This window comes from Mauremys mutica, chromosome 14, assembly GCF_020497125.1.
Source record: "Mauremys mutica isolate MM-2020 ecotype Southern chromosome 14, ASM2049712v1, whole genome shotgun sequence".
NCBI lineage: Eukaryota > Metazoa > Chordata > Testudines > Geoemydidae > Mauremys > Mauremys mutica.
The window spans coordinates 6,049,266-6,067,183 of record NC_059085.1 but is presented as its reverse complement, the minus strand read 5'-3'; the positions used below and the strand labels follow the sequence as shown (position 1 = coordinate 6,067,183).

Genomic DNA, 17,918 nt, shown 5'->3' with positions numbered 1-17,918 from the left:
TCCAGGCAAACTAGGGTGACCAGATGTCCCAATTTTATAGGGACAGTCCCGATTTTTGGGTCTTTTACTTGTATAGGCTCCTATTACCCCCCACCCCCATCCTGATTTTTCACACATGCTGTCTGGTCACCCTACAAACAACACACGTTACAACAAAGCTTAAACTTGTTCTTCATAATAATTTTAAAAACAAGACTAGCTGCCTATTTAATTTAAAAAACAGCAAAAAATATCCACCTCCCTTTCCATTTCTTCTAAGGAGTCTTGAAGTTTAAATCTCCTCAGTGTGATATAGGCTTGCTTTGATCTGCTTAGCTCTTGGAAGTCAAGGGGCAACGGGCTGCTGGCCCCTTGCTGCCTGGGGTCCCTATAGACAGCTCTGCCCACCATTTGGGAATTTTTTCCCAAGAACCCCCGTAACATTTCACGAACCCCAGTTTGGGAACCACTGCTCTAACTCTTTTCCTTCTCGCAACACCCTGCTCCACAGCTATTAAACAGCTTGAATACAAATTTCAAATAGAAGAGAAGCTAAGAAATAGTAAACTAACCGAGTCCTGTGCCACATTGTAACCTCCAGTATTGGTATTCACACTGGGAAACGCACAGGCAGAATTCCCCACTGTGCTTCACTTGCAAACTCTTTAATCCATTCAAAATATAGAACTGAAATTAAATCCAGTCTCAGTTTAAATGGAGTCTCGGGATCCAGAAGGAGAAGAATGTTCTGCTGTGTAACTTAAAGGATGCCACACGGCTTTTAAGTTGGGGGGGGGGGGGGGGTTTTTTTTTTTTTTAACACAGTGGTTTTTCCAACCCTTGTCTCTTCTACCACACGCCCTGCGTGGCATCTCCAGTCATGGCCCTGATCCAGCAGAGCACTTGTGTAACTTTACATTAATAGCCTTTGATTGACAGTCTCATGCTTCAAGTTGATGCTCGTGTTTTAGTGCTTCTCTGTACTGAGGCCGGGGGTTGGTATAGTATCAGCCGGCCATGTCCTTGGTATAGTACGTTTACTTGCTAGAAACAGCGAGTTTCACAATTTGTTACAGCTTCATTGTTTTGCTTTTAAATTCTCCACACAGGAAGCAGTCTTGCTATTTCGTCTTCCAGCGATACTTTTGGCCACACCTACGGCTTTTGTAAGCCATTTTCCCTCTCTGGGCAATAGCAAGTTTGTGTCTCTCTGTTTACTTCCCCACTGCAGCCTCTCAGCACTGGTCATGTGGCAGTCGTTTCATCAACTGCAGCCTTGTGGGGTTTAGAATAAAATCAATAGAATCCCTTTTTTTTTTTAAAAATAGGTTTGCAGTGTTTGTTTGCTCCCAAGGTATGGGAGAGACACGGTAATATCTTTTGTTGGAGCAACTTCTGTGTAGTTGGAAAGCTTGTCTCTTTCGCCAATAAAAGATATTACCACCACCATCTTGTCTCTCCTTTTTTTTTTTTTTTTTTTTTTTTTCTGGTGCAATCTCATCAAGTTAAAGGCAGCTAAAATCTCATTTTGCGCTCTCTCTTCCACTGGGAAGAGAATCTTTCACCACTTCTTTGTAGTTTATTTTCACGTTAGGCAAACTGCTTATCTTTAACCTCGTTCCATTGAGAGTCCAGGAGTGAAATGGTCAGTTAGTCCATAACTTCCTTGTCTTATATTTCTAGTTCTGCTGTTTCTTTTGGCTGCGTAAGAGAAGATTCAACTCCATCCTGTAACTGATGTAATTCTCTAGCCTCAAAGAGGCTACTGTAACATTTGATGCTGCTTTCTACAAGACTCTCCCAATTAGTTAAACTCGGTGAAACAAAACATTGAATAGAGGAAATGGCTCCTCCCCGTACAGTAACTCCAGTTACCCTCATAATGAATTTACTCTGTCCCAGATCCTCAGCTGGTGTGTACTGGCATAACACAATTGAAGCTAGTGGAGTTGTCAATTTACACCCGCTGAGGGTTTGGCCCAATGGTACTAAATCAAGAGTCTTGTTTAAGTATATGTTCCTTCTGCAGCGCCCATGGAGGAGCACAAGAAGGTCTTAAATTGGACAGGCTTTCCTTCTGAATCCTGCTTTCCATTAGTCCAATGGAAATACCCAATAATACTGCATAAGGTTTGGGGTCCTGATGAGGCCTCGCCCTGAGGATACTGGTACAGTCTCTTCTGAACAGGGGCCCAAGAATCTTGGCGCAGGCTATAGCATTTCCGACCAATCCCTGGGATGTCTTCGTCGGGAGCCCGTAGAAGAACTAAGATGTTAAGTCACAAGCTCGTACCCTTAGCACATCACCTACCTCGCATAACTTATCCCAGACCCCGGTATCCTCTTGGAATTTTTCCAACAAAGAAGAGAAGTTGGCTTATCCAGGGTGTCTATTGTATCCATGTGATTTGAATATTGAAGGAGCCCATGAGAACTTTGAGCATCTCTCCAGTTTCCCTATCAGACTAGGTATAACTGGTGTTCATGGCTTTTTTGTGAGCATATTATAACCTAAGACCTGATTACAGCTGGCTTCTGGAGACAGGCAATATGGGAGACTCCGAGCTGTCGGGAGTTCAGTTATTCTCCTTCCTGATTTCCCACTCTCTGCTCTTCCATAGAGCAAGGCCTTGCTAGACAGGAGGACTTGCCTCTCAGGGTATGTCTACACTACCTGCTGGATCGGCGGCAGCGATTGATCCAGAGGGGATCTATTTATCGCGTCTAGACTAGACGCGATAATTTGACCTCCGAGCGGTCTTCCGTCAACTTCTGTACGCCAGCTCGGCAAGAGGCACAGGCGGGGTCGATGGGGGAGCAGCAGCAGTCGACTCGCTGCAGTGAAGACCCTGCGGTGAGTAGATCTAAGTACGTCAACAGTTATTCACGTAGCTGAAGTTGCGCAACTTAGATGGATTTCCCCCCCTCCCCATGTAGACCAGGGCTCAGTTACCCTCGTGCTGCTACCCCTCCAGCATTACGCAACGCAGCCTCGGCAAGTCTATGCTGCTGGAAGAACATGGCTTCTCTAGCACCTATGCTCCTGTTGCCCAGATCTACCCTCCAATCTGCACCTTGCTTCCCAATGACCACACTGGGGATTGTGGGCGTGGATTGAGGGGCAGAAGTCGAAGATTGATTTGCATTGCAGTAGCCCTGTCGTTCTAGGTGTTCTGGGGGGGAGGGAAGCGTGCCCAGACCCTGTCCCGAAGAGCTTATGATTGAAGTAGAAGGAGCCAACAGGCAGATGGGGAGCACAAGGTGCTGGTGAGATGGCTGTGACACGTAACGAGCCGTGGTCATATCACACGCCGTAGCCACGTGCTTTGCAAGCCTGGTGGTGGAGGCAAGTTTGACGGAGGGATGTGGATGCCTGCCTGGCTGACTCTGGCAGACTCCTCCTCCCAGGGATCAGCAGTAGCCTGGGCGGAAGCGTGAAAGTGCTTGTGGGGAGATTTGACTGATGGGATCCCAACTGTTGCCCGGCCATCTCTCTTTGTGCCCTGTCATGGGCCTGCAGGGCGACCTGCGGCCGGAGGGCAGGGATCTGAACTTTCCAGGTAGTGTTTCCTTCTCGAAGGTCTGCTCATCTCGGGGCAAAAGAGCAGCTTCCAATGGACACTGTGGGTAGAGACAGCCATAGCTAAGGCTGCAGGGTGAACACACCAGAAGGCGGCTGCTGTCGGGGGTGTGCTCAAGCTATTTGGAGCAGCCAAGGTTTTGCCTGGTTAATTATTCACCGTTTTGCTCACCGAGGTGCAAGGTCTCTATGAATAATACTGGGACTGTTTGAGCTATATTGGCGGGGAGGCATGAGGAGGCGACACGTTCCCCAGTGCCCTCTCTGGTGCCTGGAGAGCGCAGCCGATCTCTCTCTTATTCTCCACCATTTTGGAGATCATTAATTTCCTGTGCCATTCAGAATCAGCTGGCAGAGCTCAGTTGGGAAGGTGGGGCACGTCTGTGGCGTGGGCACCTGGGAAGGCTGGTGTGGCCTCTGCAGCGTGGGAGGCCATTAGAGATGCAAATCCCCTGCTTGCCTTCAAATGCCAGACCCGTATCTGGTGTGGAGATGAGGTTCTCTAGCTGGGCCCTCCCGTGAATCCTCTTGAGAGGCGGTGACGGGACAGAAGGCGAGAGCAGCTCGGCGCTCCCAGCGGCAGGTGGCATCTCTGCTTGGCTCAGCTGGTTTCACCGAAGCAGTACCTGGCTGTTCGGGGGCAGGCCTGCTGTGGGTGATCTCTTAGAATACCAGATCAGAACCAGCGACGGAACGTCCGAGATGTGGAAGAGCCGAAGCCGGACGTAACACAGGATGTGGTACTCCTTTGGATGTTAACTAGCAAGTCCCACAATGCTTCTGGGGGGAGTGGTGTTTTTATCCTCATCTGAAGGGTGGGGAAACTGAGTCACAGAGGTGCAGTGACTTCCCCTGAGGCCACCAGTGAGTTGGTAGCAGAGCTGGGATGGTAACGCGAAAACTCCTGGTTCTCTGTCTTGTGCTTGGTCCATATCGGAATTTCCTTTGGGCTTAGCATGGCATGGAAGAGCCTCGCCACTTCCGATGTACACATGCTCTGTCTCCCTTCCTCCCCTGCACAGCCCCTGAGCTACCGGACTCCACAGGAGAGTAGAGGGTAGGGGTAATATCTAGGCCAGCCCCAGACAGCTGTGGCTTGGCATTCCCTCCCTGGCCAATCTGAATTCTCTCCCAGCTCAGACCAAAGTATTCCTTACGCTCACTAAGGAAGACGCTTTCCACATGCTGCACGCTGGGCTGAGTGCTGCCAAGTGCAGGAGGGTCGCCCAGCTCCCCCAGGCCCATCACAATTGCATCAAAGGCCCAGGAGGCTGAGCTCTAATGGCTTTGCACTGCCTGGTGTTCCTGGAGGCTGTGGCCTCCATCGCCTGCTAGTTCTGCACAGCTGCGAGCTGGCTGCCCTGTGTCCCTGGATGGCCTCTCCCTGCATAGCATTTTAGAGCGCTCTGCGGCCAAGTTGCTATGGACACGTTGAGTGATCTCTCTTCTGCTGCCCCCGCCCAGGGCGCTGGGGAACAGGTGAAAACATGGGAGTTGGCCCTGTTGGTTTCCCTGTCATGCTTCAGTAGAGAGCCCTTCCCAACACCTGTGACACAGATACCGTTTGGCTGGAGCCTGGGGATGACCCAGGAGAGGATGTGAGGGGCTGGGGCTGAGATCCAAGGTTCATCTCTTCCAGCATAAAAGAGCAGGCCCCTTCAGATCTGGGAAAGGGCTGGGAGCCAAACCAGAGAACCTGCAGGGTGCCGTCCTTGCTGCCTCCCTGGGAGTGAGTGACTGGTCTTGAGGGGAGGAGGAGGGCAGACTCAGCCAGACAGACCCAGCGGGCATCAGTTTCCAGCCAGATTGAGACTGACCCCAGGGTGGATTCGTCTGTCCCTGGGAGGGACCCATATTCAGTCAAGCCCAAAGGTCTGGCCAGGTGGTCCCTCTGGATACTGCTCGGGAGCCAGCTGTATGTTCTGCCAGTGCTGGCCAGTCCCCGCTGATGAATTTCATACCCCACAAATCCTTGGTGAGAGGGCTGTAGCAGAGGTATAGAAAACATCTCCTCCTGAAACTTATGCAGGGCCCGGTACACCAGTTTCCACTCCTTCACTAGCGAGAGAGGGCTCCTGGACGGGGATTTAGCTTACTAGCTCTGATTCACCAGTACGTGCCCTCCTCTGAGATCAGAGAACAGCAGGATGTCCTCCTCCATGAATTATTCCAACCTCCCAGCCTTGTTTTAGTGAAAATATTTCAGGTTCAATCCGATGAAATCCAAAATAATGAGGAGGGTGTGGCCCTGGCTTATATGAATGGAAACGGATCAGTCACAGGCCCGACTGGAACATGGATAGATGAATTAGGCTACGTTTATATTATGAGCTAGCAATGGGATTCCTTGAACATAAGAATGGCCACGCATCTAGCCCAGTGTCTTGTTTTCTGACAGTGTCCGGTGCGAGATGCTTCAGAGGAAATCAACAGAACAGGGTGATTATCGAGTGCTCCATCCTCTGTGTCCAGTCCCAGCATCAGGCAGTCAGATTTAGGGATACCCAGAACACGGGGTTGTGTCTCTGACCGTCTTGGCTAATAGCCAATGATTGACATATCTTCCATGAACCCAGTTATACTTTTGGCCTTCACAACATCCCATGGCAATGAGTTCCACAGGTTGACTGTGCGTTGTGTGAATTACTTCCTTTTGTTTGTTTTAAACCTGTTGCATATTTCATTGGGTGACCCCTGGTTCTTGTGTTATGGGTAAATACTTTTTCTCTGCATCATTCGTGATTTGATAGAGCTCTATCCTATCCCTCCTTAGTCGTCTCTTTTTAATCTCTCCTCATATGGAAGCTGTTCCATAACCCTAATCACTTTTGTTGCCCTTCTCTGTAATTTTTGAATCCTAATATAATTTTTCCAATTCTAATATATTGCCAATATTAGGACTGGAAAAAGCTCATGTTCACATGTTCGCGCTAGCTCAGTGAGAGCTATGGTAAGCATAAATAGTATCACAAACAATGCCAAAGCCATGCCAGATCCATACCCACCAGTTTCAGGTGGATCTGTATTTGGCAGGCTAAACCGTGCCACCACTGCCATCACCCACGCTATGGTGGCTACACTGCTGTTATACTCCCATTATCTCTCTCTGAGCTAGTGCGTACACGAGCAGGGGCATTGCACTCCCAGCTTGTAGTGTAGACGTAGCCTTAGAGTGAGTGGTGGTGTAGTCTCTCCCTAGAAATCAAATTCAACAGGTACAGAAGCTTTCTAATGTAGGACTTCAAGGGAGTGGAGGCGGAATTTAAGGACTGGTGGACTGTTACAAAAATCTGGCATATAAGAGCTCTTTTTAGATGCAGAGATTACCCAGTAGAAATGGATAAAGGGAAACGGTCTAAAAACGTTCAGTCGGGGAGAATTTCTGCTCCTCAGAAGAACAGGTTGGATGTTGGCCTATACCTTGTTGTGCAAGCAAAGTCAAATGGCTCAGACCCATAGGGCTAACCATTATAATCCTGGGGAAAAGAGACCTCATTAATTATAAAGCCCATGGAGCTCTGTGCCAAGACAGTCTCTCAACGGAGGCCTGCGATGGAATGACCAGATGGGTCTCATCGAGGCTGTGTAAAGACTCTTATCAAGATGGTCTCCTGAGATATTGCTGGTCTCAGTATTTGGAAGGTAGGAGTTATATATCCCCGTTTTGATTTAATTTTCCTCCAGGAAACTTGGCTAGCCAAGAAAGGGACTTTATCTCCCAGACTTTGAATCCATTAACACTGTTGCCAGGCCTTTCATTTTATTGTTCCAGATAAAGTTGTTCTAAGAAGCCTGAATGTTTATTTGTCTTCCCCTTGGGGTCTCCTTTTATAATGAGTCCCTCTGGGCAGAGCTGGACTCGCTTATGGAAAACTACCCATTAGCTAATGTTGTTCTTCTGAGAGACTTTAATGCTTGACTGGGAATGGAGAAATTCTTAATCTCCCCCCCCCCAAAACAAGGAGTCCTTGTTGCACCTTAGAGACTAACACATTTATTTGGGCATAAGCTTTTGTGGGCTAGAACCCACTTCATCAGAAGCATGAAGTAAAAAATACGGAAGCAGGTATAAATACATGAAAGGATGGGGGGTTGGTTTACCAACTGTTAGGTCAGTCTAACGAGATAAATCAATTAACAGCAGGATACCAAGGGAGGAAAAAGAACAGGAGGACTTGTGGCACCTTAGAGACTAACACATTTATTTGAGCGTAAGCTTTCGTGGGCTACAGCCCACTTCATCGGATGCATAGAATGGAACATACAGTGAGGAGATATATATACATACCGAGAACATGGAAAGGTGGGAGTTGCCCAACCAACTCTAAGAGGCTAATTAGTTAAGATGAGCTATTGTCAGCAGGAGGGAAAAAAACAACCAAAAAACCCACTTTTGTAGTGACGATAGCCCATTTCAGACAGTTTGACAAGATACTTAACTTGGGGGAAATAGCTTCAATGTGTGTGATGGGAGGAAAAATAACTTTTGAAGTGGTAAGAGAGTGGCCCATTACAGACAGTTGAGAAGAAGGTGTGAGTAACAGTAGGGAGAAATTTAGTATTGGGGAAATCAAATTTAGGTTTTGTAATGACCCAACCACTCCCAGTCTTTATTCAGGCCTAATCCGATGGTATCTAGTTTGCAAATTAATTCCAGTTCTGCAGCTTGGGTTGCAAACTTTCAGTAATCCTAAATAGCTTTTGCTTGGAGGTGTTGAACGGCAGAGGATGCAGTGCTGCTCAGGGCCACTTTGCATTTATCTCAATTTAGAGGCAGCAGTTCAATAGTTTCTTGTAGTTCTGATTTTTCAGCTGGTCCCTGTTTCTCTAATTGCGCAGTGGCTTCTAAACTGGGTAGTGATCCCCAACTCCTTGGGTTGATCCGTCGTTCAGTTGTCCCCTTTCTACATGGGTTGGGTTGGGGAAGCATGTTCCATTCTTGAATTAGGTGCACATTTTCTAGTTTCTAACATCCTATTACTCATGAAGAGCCAATTACTTGAACTTAAAGATGCATGATACACCCATCTACCATTTACTGATTGGGGGGGCGTGTTGGTTAAGGTATGATTTGGCTACTAAAAAGAGATTCTCTTCCCATCCAAGATAAAATAATCTGGTGCGATCTGTATTGCGCTGGTTAGAAGAAACACCCTCAGATTATTGCAATGCCTATTAGAGAAAGGGGCTTACCAGATTCCATTAGGAAATTCGTTATTTTTAGAAAGAACGATAAAGAAATGGTTTAAATAGAAAAAAGTTTGCTCATCAAAGGGCCCGTTGGAAGGGATTTGAACTTCTCTGCTGAGAAATTATCTTTTTAGTATTGTGGATGTTGAAGGTGTGGGGAAGATTTAATGTAAATATTGAAGTTCTTATCCCTAAACGTTGTTGGGAGTGAGTTTTTTTCGCTCTGTTCTTTATGATGCCAATCCCATCACATGGTCTGTCGATGGACTCTACCCGTCAGGCTCTTCTGGAATAGCTGCACGTCTCCATATAGAGGATGTCTATAAGGATTCTGATGGGCTAGCAAAATTATTTGTTATAAATAAGAGATTTCCCCTGCAGGCCTCTTTGCGGGTAATGTCCCTCTAGGAAAGAAGGTGATAGAAATTCCCAGGGTAATTAAAAGACTAATTGGATGATAGAAGTGGTCTTTAAAATCTATTCCAGATCCCCCTCCGGGAGATCCGAGCACTGGGCTGAGAGCGGAAACCTTTTTGCTGAGGAACAAGCCAGCTTTAAGAATCGCCACTCAACTATAGATAATCGTTTCCTGCTCTCACATTTGGTCTATTAACATTGGTCCCCCCAAGGGGGATAAACTTCATTGATTTGAAATCTGCTTTTGATGCTGTTGACACAGGTCATCTCTGGGGGAAACTCACAAGGGATGGGATAGACTGTTTGGAGAGCCCTTCGTGGCCAAACCATGGCCCAGGTTAGGCTAGGAGGGAAGGGTCAGGTAAGTGACCCTGTTCCTGTTACAAAGGATGCACATCAGGGGTGTTTACTGGTCCCCCCCTTCTCTTTCATTAATTTTCTATCAATGAGGTAGTTGCGCTATTAGAGGAGGAGCAAGATTTTTGCCCCTAAAATTCTGATTCTGGCAGTGTCAGGCCTCTAGTCCGCACATGCCTGCGGGCCCCACACTCCTTTGGGTCTGCAGCGTCTATTAAATGACTTTAGCACTTTCTGTCAGCAGGAGTGTGTGACTAAAATACCATCGTAATACTAAAATAATTACCTTCTGCTGTAGAGCAAAGTTGGTTAAACAAACAATTGGTGATAATTGTATTGAATGGGTCACGTCCTTTTCCTTATCTGGGTATTTTGCTTTTACATACGGGGTGAATGGGTTAGACATATACAGGAGACTAAGGGGTGAGCCTTCCATGCAGGCAGGTTTTGGTTTTGTATGTGCATGGCAGTAATTTGATCGAGAGCAGACGCAGATACAAAGGGTTCAGGGTTCACGTTTGTGCCCCATGGTGTGGAAATTTGGGGCTGAAATGATCTTGGGTCATTAGAGTCCGTGCAAAACTTGCGACTGCTGTAACCCGAACTATGCCCTGGCTGCTGTGTATAGAGCAGGGGTGGATGAACGTTCTGTTTCAACCAGAGCACTGTGCCTCTTGATTCTTGGTTATGAATTTATATCCACTACCAAGGCAATGGCTGGAGGAACAGCCTAAGTCTAACCCCTAAGGTCCCCTGGCTTTGCAAGCCCTTCGAACTCTGCGTTCTTGGAGTATTTTGGGACTAGACATTTTAAGAAAGTGGAAATTGTAATTCAGCTTAGAGCTGAAAATATTTCTAAACCACTGGAAATGGCAGATGTTAAGGCAACAAATGTCTCCCTTGCTTAAAGACCTTCCCTAGATTTGAGAAATACTTGAATTCTGAAGAATAAGCCAGGGCAGAACCTTCACTGCTCTCTGTCCTCAAACAATGAGGCGGGTTTATCTTGAAAGAAGACGCAGTGCTGGCTTTGAGAGCCACATGGGTTTGACCAGGTTGACGATTTGCCACGTTACTTATTAGGCCATCTCTCTTCCTGTCCCTCCGTATCTCACGGCTATCGCCCATCTTGGCTCAGAAACCTTTTGCCTCATCTGCTCAAAACGGAGCTCATTGATTATGGAGCTGTAACATTTAGAATTATACAGGCAGTTTTTTCCTCTTGGCAGTCGCCCAGGTAAAAACAAGAAAAGAATTTGTGTGAAGTTAATTTTCTGTAGGGATCAAATCTTCTACAGAATTTTTCTTCTGTGGCTTCACTTTTTTTTTTTATAGTGTGCATGTGGGTGGGTGAGGGGGTGTTTAGTGTAATCTGAATTCAGGGGAAGGGTTTAATCTGTTTTTTGTATTGCAGCAATTTCCTTAAATTCATCCTGATTCCGTTGGAGCATTATGGCTAATTCCTAAGATGCCAGACCAATAATTCCCTCAAGCGGGGAGTTCAGATCCTGCCCTCCATATCACCACCCGTCCCCTTTCCTTGAATCCAAACTCCTTCCACGTGCAGCCTCCAGCCCGTGCTTCTCTCTGGCAATGTCCTCCGGTGTCCCTTGCAAGCTGGCCCCTGTTTGGGGGTGTCGGTCCCCTCTGCAGTGGGATGAGGACAGTCTTCATCTCCTCTTTAACCCATCCTGGCAGGGAGGTGGGGGCTGCATGCTGAGGAGGAGCTGCAGAGCTCCAGCTGTCCTGGCCGCAGTCAATGGCCATGGGACTAATGGGAAGTTCTGTCTCCATCCAGTCTGTTCCCTTTGACCCCCTGGGCCAGTGCCGTGGGCTCTGCCTGGCAGGGGGTGGGAATGTTTTGAGCATGGAGCGGTGGCTGAGCCCCACCCTGGCTCAGCTGCCCACATGGCTTCTGTGGCTTTCTCTTGTATCCATAAATCATTTTTAATGTGATTAAAATAAATGCCGATTAGGGCTGCGTGAGCATATTCCAGGAACTTACAGGCCTGCCGGGGAGGGAGCGAGGGAGGCAGATTTCAGCTGTTCTGCAGAAATAAAAGCTGATCGGATCAGCCGTATTAGCATAAGCCTTTGTGCCAGCAGCAGAGGAGATCATTAGAGCTGGAGACGAGTGCTGGGGGCGCGGGCGGAGGGGATTATGGATAACGGGACATTGCCTCGTTTGATCTCATGTGGGGCATCTAAAGAATGTCCGAGGAATCTAATTTGGCCAGCCTGGATCCAGGCCAGCCTTCTGACTGGATAGTCACTGCTTCAGGGAGTGGGTGTGTGAGAAGAGTTAGGACTATGGTTCAGTGTACGGCAGGACTACAGATGCCCAAGGGCTGTTGCTGGAACCTGAGCGGAGGGGAGCGCAGGTGGTCTCCTTCCTGTTTTTAAGGCAATGGGCCCCTTTCCCTTGTCTAATGCTTCGGAGATGCTAAGTATCCACCAGGTTCTGAGGGTGGTAAAGAAGCCGGCTGCCAGTGCCCGTGTGTGATTCCTGGCAAGTAGCTTGCGTTGATGTCCACGGACACCCTACGTCCCGCCCCAGAACTGGATGGACTCTGAGAAACTAAGACTCTGCTCCTTTTTGGGGGGGAGGTGCTGGATACCAGACCACAGCCAGGAGGCTGCTGGCTTTGTAGCACATGTTCTTGAAGGCATCTCGTGGAAGAGATCTCTGATGTTCTTGTACTTCCAGCTGTGGGACAACAGGCCAGGAGGCGTGTGGGGAAGGGGCAGCTGACTCGGCCCTGCCTCTGTTTTGAACAGGGCTGCTGCTGAGCTCGGCCTGTGGGGGAGGTCAGGGCTTCAGTGCTAGGCTTGTAGTTGGACAACGGGGGCTGGTGGGGGGAGGTGCAGCATTTCTGTCCCTTCCCCACTATCCCCAGCACCAAACGATTTGCTCAACAAGTGATGGGGCCATATGGCTCTAGCTCCATTGCGCCGGAGAAGGGTCTCAAGGAGGTGCCCATTGCAGCTGCCCCTCCACGCCTGTGACTGAGAGGGGGCTTCAGCCGAACAGTGGGGTCAGGTGCATGCCATCACCCTGCGACTCTCTTGTGGGTGGCCAGCGCCCTGGGGGGTGGTTCCCCTTGGCGAGCAGATTTCACCAGAGGGTACTGATGGCTTGTTCTGCCTAGCAAGTTCCTAGCCCTCTAGCAAAGGGATTAAACAGAGTCCGATGTCTAGCGTCAGAGCACTGATAAGATCCATCAGCGAGATTAAATGAGTTTGAGAGGAATAACTGGTTCCTAATCTCTGTTTTTAATAAACCTGGTTGAGAAATCCTAGCTCCAGAGCACTTTATAAACCACAGAGATGCAGCAGTTCCTTCCCCAGGACTGAAATGCAACCACCTCTGGAGCGGAGCACTAGAGCTGGTGCACGGTGACACGAGACCAGTGTTTAGGCCTGGAAGTGACCTACTGTGACTGCTGGGGAAATGCATTCACCCTGGCAATCCCCATACTCAGAGGGCACATGGCAGGGGATTCTGCTCAGACACAGAGTGGGTCAGGACCTTGCATCAGGTCACATTTATTTTTGTGTAAATGTCTTAATTTCTCAAGTGCTCTAACAAAACTCTAGCTGTGGTTGTCCTATGGGACACGGCCCCAACCTGCAGGCTGGAGCCTTGCTGGGGAAGCGTGGCGGGCAACCGGAGTCTGATGCCCCCTGCAGCTCTGTTACCCTCTGGGCTATTGAGCGGGGGAGGAGAGGAGAGACCCTTGCAGACCGAACAAGCCCTGGCTTTAGCTGGAGGCAGCCTGGCAAGCAGTGACGCTTGCCCAGCACTGGGAGGGTGTTGCGACAGCTTGTTGACAGTCCAATCTGGAAATGACCTTGTCTCTTGTTTAAATTTCTGAAGATCAACAGCACGAAGAGAATCTACCCAGCGTCCTGGTCTGCACCCAGGCCTCTGGTCTGAATAGCACAAGCTGTCAAAGCCGCTCTCCCTTCCCTGGGTCTCCTATATGTACGGATGCTGCATGTAACATCTGGACACTATCAGCTTGGCATAGGTTATCGCGAGCTGTCCGCTGCCGTGTTTTGGTGAGAGCAACTCTCTGCCACCTTGCAAAGGGCCCCTATGAATCTTGCAAGAAAGATGGCTTGATAGGAGCGGAGGGGCTGAGCTGCTCCCAGGAGATTATCACAGGCTGTGATTTTTAAAGGCTTTCCCGAGATAATGGCCTCACAATGCAATTGCACCTGTTTGGAACAGCTGTGTGCCTCAGGAAATGCTTCAAGGATTGGGCTTTAAATGATCAGATTCTTAGCAGGGCCGTGTCCCTTTTTAAGACACCGATTCCTTGGCTAATTGTGCTGCCTTCCCTCTCTGCCTCTTCTTCAGCTCAGGTGATGGGGGGGGGGGAGGAATGAGTTAGTCCTCTCGCCCCACCCTTCCAGATCTCATGCACTAGCACAGTGCTGTGATGTTTGGCTCACTCGCTGCCACGGGATGTTTTTCCTTTGGAATCGCGCTTTAAATCATCTCATTCGAGGATTTCTGTCGATCGGGAGCTTTTTATTGGTGTGTTTTTTACAAAATCTCAATTGGGGCCAAGGTCGCCTTGCAAAGCCGCACAAAGCGCTCTGCCCTCTCGTTCTGGGCCAGCCCTCCTGGTCTGGGGCTCCGCATGCCAGAGAAGGGTCGGCGTTCCTCTGGGCTGAAAGTGCCGTTGAGGCAAAGCACATTCCCTCGCGCCAGGGCCATCCCGTGCCTGGGGAGAGGTAGTGGGAAGCATCTGGCCGATGATGTGTGAGGTGACCAGGATGTGGGCACTTGGGGGCTGTGATGGGAAGAGGAAATGGGGAAATATTAGTTCTGGCTTTCTAAGGAGCTCTGCTCTAGTATTTGCTTGTAACTCAGCCGGCGTGCTGGCACATCCTCCCTTTTCATTTGTATTTACCTTGTTACAAGCGGAGCTAGGTCCCGGGGGAGGGGCTGTGGAAGAAACATCCTGGCCATGGCAGGAGTTGGTGCCAACACCTGCAGCATGGACGGTGCTGGCTGGTTTCCGAGGTGACTCTCTCCTCTCGCCTTGTGCAGGAGAGCTAGAGGGGAGTTCTTGGAAACTTGCCAGGGACCCCCGTAAAGAGAGCAGCCCAGGTCTGATGGGGAATCACAGATAATACCTTCTCTTTGGGAAGTCCTGCTCCTGGTGCGGTGCTCTCTGTGCTGCTCCAGCCCTGCCCAGAGGGAGGTGGGCAGAGTGGCTGGGAGAAGCAGAGCTCCTCCGTGCCAGCTCTGGGTAGACTGATGCTCAGAGGGGTGCTGTAGGCAGGACTCCAGGGTCTGTGTTTCTGGGGCCCCTTGGGTCTGGAGCCCTGTTTGGGGGGGCACAGCTGCTATTCCAGGCCCTAAGATGGGGCTGGGAGTTGGCTGGTGAAGTGATGTGCAGACCACAGAGGGAGAGTAAGAGCCCTGCCCTCAAAGGGCTGGGGCCGGGCTACGTTCTGCGCACACAGTCACTCACTTGGTCGCTACGCAGGGAAGGATGAACTCTGCCGTGGGGACGGTGGCCATCCCGGGGAGAAGCCAGACCAGAGATCTGCCGCAAGAGCAGCCGGGGGCGAGGTCTGGGCCCTGATAGACGCACGTTCCATAGCCAGGCATTGCCTCTCCTCCTGCCCCCAGGAGCTCGGCCCTGGGGACTGGCAGACAAAGCCTCGTCGCTGATGGCAGAGCTGAGGGGGGACGATCTGCCTCTGAAATGACTCTGGGCCCAGTTGGCTCAGTGGCTCTCAGCTATGGTGTGAGCGCAGCGTGGCCTGTGAAATGAAGCAGAGAGCCGGGGAGGGCCGTGTGTGGGACGGGGTCACTGTTCTGGTGGCAGGGGCGGAGAGCCGGGGAGGGCTGTGTGTGGGGACGGGGGGCCGCTGATCTGGTGGCAGGGGCGGAGAGCCGGGGAGGGCTGTGTGTGGGGACGGGGGGCCGCTGATCTGGTGGCAGGGGCGGAGAGCCGGGGAGGGCCGTGTGTGTGGGACGGGGGCGCTGTTCTGGTGGCAGGGGCGGAGAGCCGGGGAGGGCCGTGTGTGGGGACGGGGGCCGCTGTTCTGGTGGCAGGGGCGGAGAGCCGGGGAAGGCCGTGTGTGGGACGGGGGCGCTGTTCTGGTGGCAGGGGCGGAGAGCCGGGGAGGGCCGTGTGTGGGGACGGGGGGCTGCTGTTCTGGTGGTAGGGGCAGAGAGCCAGGGAGGGCCGTGTGTGTGTGTGGGACGGGGGCGCTGTTCTGGTGGCAGGGGCGGAGAGCCGGGGAGGGCCGTGTGTGGGGACGGGGGGCCGCTGTTCTGGTGGAAGGGGCAGAGAGCCGGGGAGGGCCGTGTGTGTGGGACGGGGCCGCTGTTCTGGTGGCAGGGGCGGAGAGCCGGGGAGGGCCGTGTGTGGGACGGGGGGCGCGGCTTTGGTGGCAGGGGCCGAGAGCCGGGGAGGGCCGTGTGTGTGGGACGGGGGCGCTGTTCTGGTGGCAGGGGCGGAGAGCCGGGGAGGGCCGTGTGTGGGACGGGGGCGCTGTTCTGGTGGCAGGGGCGGAGAGCCGGGGAGGGCCGTGTGTGGGACGGGGGGGCGCTGTTCTGGTGGCAGGGGCGGAGAGCCGGGGAGGGCCGTGTGTGGGACGGGGGGGCGCTGTTCTGGTGGCAGGGGCGGAGAGCCGGGGAGGGCCGTGTGTGGGACGGGGGGCGTTGTTCTGGTGGCAGGGGCGGAGAGCCGGGGAGGGCCGTGTGTGGGACGGGGGGGCGCTGTTCTGGTGGCAGGGGCGGAGAGCCGGGGAGGGCCGTGTGTGGGACGGGGGGCGCTGTTCTGGTGGCAGGGGCGGAGAGCCGGGGAGGGCCGTGTGTGGGGGACGGGGGCGCTGTTCTGGTGGCAGGGGCGGAGAGCCGGGGAGGTCTGTGTGTGTGGGACGGGGGCGCTGTTCTGGTGGCAGGGGCGGAGAGCCGGGGAGGTCTGTGTGTGTGGGACGGGGGGCGCTGTTCTGGTGGCAGGGGCAGAGAGCCGGGGAGGTCTGTGTGTGGGGACGGGGGGCCGCTGTTCTGGTGGCAGGGGCGGAGAGCTGGGGAGGGCCGTGTGTGTGGGACGGGGGCGCTGTTCTGGTGGCAGGGGCGGAGAGCCGGGGAGGGCCGTGTGTGGGGACGGGGGGCTGCTGTTCTGGTGGTAGGGGCAGAGAGCCAGGGAGGGCCGTGTGTGTGGGACGGGGGCGCTGTTCTGGTGGCAGGGGCAGAGAGCCGGGGAGGGCTGTGTGTGGGGACGGGGGCCGCTGTTCTGGTGGAAGGGGCAGAGAGCCGGGGAGGGCCGTGTGTGTGGGACGGGGCCGCTGTTCTGGTGGCAGGGGCGGAGAGCCGGGGAGGGCCGTGTGTGGGACGGGGGGCGCTGTTTTGGTGGCAGGGGCGGAGAGCCGGGGAGGGCCGTGTGTGTGGGACGGGGGCGCTGTTCTGGTGGCAGGGGCGGAGAGCCGGGGAGGGCCGTGTGTGTGGCGCGGGGGCGCTGTTCTGGTGGCAGGGGCGGAGAGCCGGGGAGGGCCGTGTGTGTGAGGCGGGGGCGCTGTTCTGGTGGCAGGGGCGGAGAGCCGGGGAGGGCCGTGTGTGGGACGGGGGGGCGCTGTTCTGGTGGCAGGGGCGGAGAGCCAGGGCGGGCCGTGTGGGGGACGGGGGGCGCTGTTCTGGTGGCAGGGGCGGAGAGCCGGGGAGGGCCGTGTGTGGGACGGGGGGCGCTGTTCTGGTGGCAGGGGCGGAGAGCCGGGGAGGGCCGTGTGTGTGTGGGACGGGGGCGCTGTTCTGGTGGCAGGGGCGGAGAGCCGGGGAGGGCCGTGTGGGGGACGGGGGCCGCTGTTCTGGTGGCAGGGGCGGAGAGCCGGGGAGGGCCATGTGGGGGACGGGGGGCGCTGTTCTGGTGGCAGGGGCGGAGAGCCGGGGAGGGCCGTGTGTGGGACGGGGGCGCTGTTCTGGTGGGAGGGGACATGGTCTCTGCCCTGCACGGTGGCAGAGTTGGAGAGCCATTGGGTTAGGCCTGGAGAGAACTGGACCGCACCAGCTGGCAGCCAGCGCTGATGCTGTTTTTCTGTCGCAGGTAGCGGAAGGGTTGGGGCCTTGCACGAATCGCTGCGGGAGTGAGCAGGTGGTCAGCTGAATGGATAGAGGAGCCACCTGAGGAGGTGAGTGAGGTGGCTGGGGCTGTTGGGAGGGATTCAGTCTGAACTGGCTCCCCCTTTCTCCCCACTTTGATTCGTTTTGGCTCCAGGTCACATGCTCCATGTTTAAACACATGCTCCAGTGCAGGTTCCCTCCTGCCCAGGGAAGCTGTGATTGGTTGCTGTGATCTGAGGCGGGGCTTTGTTAGATAAATGAGGTGTTTAGTCCCTGAGAGAAATGATGGATCCCAGGAAATGTTGC

The 17,918-nt window shown here is 52.7% G+C and overlaps 1 protein-coding gene across 2 annotated transcripts in view; it reads left to right on the top strand.

The window, feature by feature from the left end:
- Positions 1–17,918, top strand: part of ST3GAL2 (ST3 beta-galactoside alpha-2,3-sialyltransferase 2) — a 90,956-nt gene that overhangs the window by 46,038 nt on the left and 27,000 nt on the right. Inside the window, exon 2 of one of the 2 annotated variants that reach the window (XM_044986926.1) lies at positions 17,596–17,680. The exons of the other annotated variant lie outside the window; for it this stretch is intronic. The gene's annotated coding sequence lies outside the window, so the exon portion shown is untranslated. The remainder of the gene's footprint in view (positions 1–17,595; positions 17,681–17,918) is intronic. 2 annotated transcript variants of the gene reach the window in all.